This window comes from Arachis ipaensis, chromosome B4, assembly GCF_059453495.1.
Source record: "Arachis ipaensis isolate K30076 ecotype BB chromosome B4, ASM5945349v1, whole genome shotgun sequence".
Classification (NCBI taxonomy): Eukaryota; Viridiplantae; Streptophyta; class Magnoliopsida; order Fabales; family Fabaceae; genus Arachis; species Arachis ipaensis.
The window spans coordinates 106635551-106640609 of record NC_142439.1 but is presented as its reverse complement, the minus strand read 5'-3'; positions in this window follow the sequence as shown (position 1 = coordinate 106640609).

Genomic DNA, 5059 nt, shown 5'->3' with positions numbered 1-5059 from the left:
TCAGAAGCAAAAAGCTACTAGTCCCGCTCATCTAATTAGAATCTGAGCTTCAATCAAAAACTCTGAGATATTATTGCCTCCCAACCTATTAGTCTTCTATTTTATTCATCTAGTTGCTTGAGGACAAGCAACAGTTTAAGTTTGGTATTGTGATGAGCGGATATTTTATACGCTTTTTGGGGATAATTTCATATAGTTTTGAGTATGTTTTAGTTAGTTTTTAGTCTATTTTTATTAGTTTTTAGGAAAAATTCATATTTCTGGACTTTACTATGAGTTGTGTGTTTTTCTGTAATTTCAGGTATTTTTCTGGCTGAAATTGAAGGAGCTGAGCAAAAATCTGATTTAGGCTGAAAAAGGACTGCTGATGCTGTTGGATTCTGACCTCCCTGCACTCAAAGTGGATTTTCTGGAGCTACAGAACTCGAAATGGCATGCTTCCAATTGCGTTGGAAAGTAGACATCCAGGGCTTTCCAGAAATATATAATAGTCCATACTTTGCACAAGGATAGACGACGTAAACTGGCGTTCAACGCCAGTTTTCTGCCCAATTCTGGCGTCCAGCGCCAGAAAAGGATCAAAAGCTGGAGTTGAACGCCCAAACTGGCATAAAAACTGGCGTTCAACTCCACAAATGGCCTCTGCACGTGAATTGCTTAAGTCTCAGCCCAGCACACACCAAGTGGGCCCCAGAAGTGGATCTCTGCATCATCCATCATAGTCTACTCATATTTTGTAACCCTAGGCTACTAATTTAGTATTTAAACAACTTTTAGAGACCTATTTTGTAGCTCATGACATTTTAGATCAAAACTTTGTATTCTCTGACGGCATGAGTCTCTAAACCCCATTGTTGGGGGTGAGGAGCTCTGCTGTGTCTCGTTGAATTAATGCAAGTATTTCTGTTTTCCATTCAAACACGCTTGTTCCTATCTAAGATGTTCATTCGCGCTTAACTGTGATGGAGGTGATGATCTGTGACACTCATCACCTTCCTCAAATCATGAACGTGTGCCTGACAACCACCTCCATTCTATATACGATTGAATGAGTATCTCTTAGATTCCTTAATCAGAATCTCCGTGGTATAAGCTAGAACTGATGGCGGCATTCATGAGAATCCGGAAAGTCTAAATCTTGTCTGTGGTATTCCGAGTAGGATTCAAGGATTGAATGACTGTGACGAGCTTCAAACTCCTGAAGGTTGGGCGTTAGTGACAGACGCAAAAGGATAGTAAATCCTATTCCAACCGGATCGATAACCAACCGGTGATTAGCCGTGCTGTGACAGAGCGCGTGAGCGTAGTTTTCACTGGAAGGATGGAAGGTAGCCATTGACAACGGTGATCCACCAACACACCGCTTGCCATAGGAGGACGTGCGTGCGTGAACAAGAAGACAGAGGAAAGCAGAGATTCAGAAGACAAAGCATCTCCAAAACTCCAACATATTCTCCATTACTGCATAACAAGTAACCTTTAATCCATGCTCTATTGTTTATTTGCAATTCAACTGATAAACATAATTGACTTCCTGACTAAGATTTACAAGATAACCATAGATTGCTTCAAACCAACAATCTCCGTGGGATTCGACCCTTACTCACGTGAGGTATTACTTGGACGACCCAGTGCACTTGCTGGTCAGTGGTACGAGTTGTGAAAAGTGTGATTCATAATTCGTGCACCATGGGGCCCAATCCCAACCAACTTTGGCACCAAAGATGCTATTTAAAGCCAAGGATTGAAGAGCAAGGGGGATTCCAATCATACACACTCATTAGGATTAGTTTAGAGTTAGTTTCTAGAGACAGAAGCTCTCTCTTCTCTCTAGAATTAGGATTAGGATTAGGTTTAGTTCTTAGATCTAGGTTTTAATCTTTGCTTTCTTCCACTTATATCTCTTAATTCTTTGTTTCTACATTCATCTTCTTCTATTCTTTTGTTATAATTTCCTTTATGTTGTTCTTATATTTTGTTGTAGATCTAGTATTGTTCCTTCTACATTCTTCCAATTCAATAAGAGGTAATTCATAATAATTGTTCTTCTTTGATTTTCTATTGTTGATCTCTTGCCTTTGTAGTTGTAGATTCCTTTAATTCTTGCAATTAATAATGTTTACTTCTATTGCACTCTATGTGTTTGTTGAAATGCCTCTTCTAGATATAGTGTAGATTTTGTTCCTCTTGGCCTAGGTAGAGTAATTAGTGACACTTGAGTTATCTAATCCCTTTGTTGATTGATAATTGGAGAGATTGCTAATTGGTTTGGAGTGCACTAAAGCTAGTCTTTCCTTGGGAGTTGGCTAGGACTTGTGGCTCAAGTCAATTCATCCACTTGACTTTCCTTTAATTAGTAAGGGTTAACTAAGTGGTAGCAATGAACAATTCTCATCACAATTGAGAAGGATAACTAGGATAGGACTTCTAATTTTCATACCTTGCCAAGAGCCTTTTATAGTTGTTAGTTTATTTTCATTGCCATTTACTTTTCATGCTTATTATCCAAAACCCCAAAATAACTCATAACCAATAACAAGACACTTTATTGTAATTCCTAGGGAGAACGACCCGAGGTTTGAATACTTCGGTTATTAATTTTAGGGGTTTGTTTTAGTGACAAACAACTTTTTGTATGAAAGGATTAGTGATTGGTTTAGAAACTATACTTGCAACGAGAATTCATTTGTGAAATTCTATACCATCAAAAATCCGTTCATCAATACTCACTTGTCAAAAAACGTCATGCTAGCGAGAGGTATCCACACCCTTATAAGGCATGCTTTGTTTCCCTCCCCAACCGATGTGGGACCTTACATTATTTACATTACTTGTCTCTTATTATAAAAACCCCAGAAGATACCTTTTTCATAGCCAATAATTGCACATTTCCCTGCAATTCCTTGAGAGATGACCCGAGGTTTAAATACTTCGGTTAATTTTATTGAGTTTGCTTAAGTGACAAACAAATTAAACGTTGACCGAGGATAATTTATTGGTTTAGATCTATACTTGCAACGCGATTTTCTTGAGAAATTCTTTACCGATGATTTTTCTCTGTCAAGTTTTTGGCGCCGTTGCCGGGGAATTGCAAATGTGTGCCTTGTTATTGGTTATTGTGAATATTGTGAATATGTTTGCCTTTTTGCTTCTTTGTTAGTTGTTGCTAGTTTTAGGAGTTTAATTTCATTATTTCTTGTTAGTTTTTGTTTTTATTTTCTCTTGTTACTATGAATTCTCACCCCCCCCCCTTTAGCTATGAGTTTGGTTACAATAGTGTTGTAGGGAATGGAAGCTTCAATGAGAACATGCATCAAGGATGGAACAATCAAAGCTAGGAGGAGCCTCAAGCTTATGTACAACCTTCATGGCAATAACCCTCTCCAATGCACTATGAGCAAGAGCCATTCCAAGATGCATACCAATTCGACAGCTATGGTGGACCTCCTTGTGACTACCAACAACCACCACCATATGCCTATGAACCTCTTCCACAACATAGCCCTCAACCATACTCACAAGCCCCCTACAATCAAACATTTTCATATGACCCTAATCCATATCCCCCATACCATACCAACCACCATATGAGCCATGTGAACAAGCACCCATTGAACCACCACAATTCCAACATTATTACCTTCACAACCCTCATTTTCCCTCTAACCAAGCTCCTGCAGATGATACATTTGGCATTGATGAGCGGATAATTTATACGCTTTTTGGCATTGTTTTTAGTATGCTTTTAGTATACTTTAGTTAGTTTTTGTTATGTTTTTATTAGTTTTTAAATAAAAATCACATTTCTGGACTTTACTATGAGTTTGTGTGTTTTTCAGTGATTTCAGGTATTTTCTGGCTGAAATTGAGGGACTTGAGCAAAAATCTGATTTAGAGGCTGAAAAAGGACTGCAGATGCTGTTGGATTCTGACCTCCCTGCACTCAAAGTAGATTTTCTGGAGCTACAGAATTCCAATTGGCGCGCTCTCAATTCCGTTGGAAAGTAGACATCCTGGGCTTTCCAGCAATATATAATAGTTTATACTTTGCTCAAGATTTGATGGCCCAAATCGGCATTGCAAGTCAGTATAGAAATTCTGGCGTCAAAACGCCAGAACTGGCATAAAAGCTGGAGTTAAACGCCCAAACTGAAACAAAAGCTGGCGTTTAACTCCAAGAAAAGTCTCTACACGTGAAAACTTCAATGCTCAGCCCAAGCACACACCAAGTGGGCCCGGAAGAAGATTTCTGCATTAATTACTTATTTCTGTAAACCCTAGGCTACTAGTTCTCTATAAATAAGACCTTTTGCTATTGTATTTTCGTACTTTTGATAGACCTTTTCACGCTTTTGGGAGGCTGGCCTCACGGCCATGCCTAGACCTTGTTCTTATGTATTTTCAATGGTGGAGTTTCTACACACCATAGATTAAGGTGTGGAGCTCTGCTGTTCTTCATGAATTAATGCAAAGTACTACTGTTTTTCTATTCAATTCACGTCTACTTCTTCTCTAAGATATTCATTCGCACCCAAGAACATGATGAATGTGATGATTATGTGACACTCATCACCATTCTCACCTATGAACGCGTGCCTGACAACCACTTCCGTTCTACATGCAAACAAGCTTGAATGTGTATCTCTTGGGTTTCTAATCTAAGATTAGAACCTTCGTGGTATAGGCTAGAATTATTGGCAGTCATTCCTGAGATCTGAAATGTCTAAACCTTGTCTGTGGTATTCTGAGTAGGATCTGAGAAGGGATGACTGTGACGAGCTTCAAACTCGCGAGTGTTGGGCGTGTGACAGACGCAAAAGGATCAATGGATCCTATTCCAACATGATCGAGAACCGACAGATGATTAGTCGTGCGGTGACAGCGTGCGTAGAACATTTTCACTGAGAGGACGGGAAGTAGCCATTGACAACGGTGATTCCCAACATAAAGCTTGCCATGGAAGGGAGTATGAATGATTGGAAGAAGGCAATAGGAAAGCAGAGGTTCAGGAGGAACAAAGCATCTTCATACGCTTATCTGAAATTCCTACCAATGAATT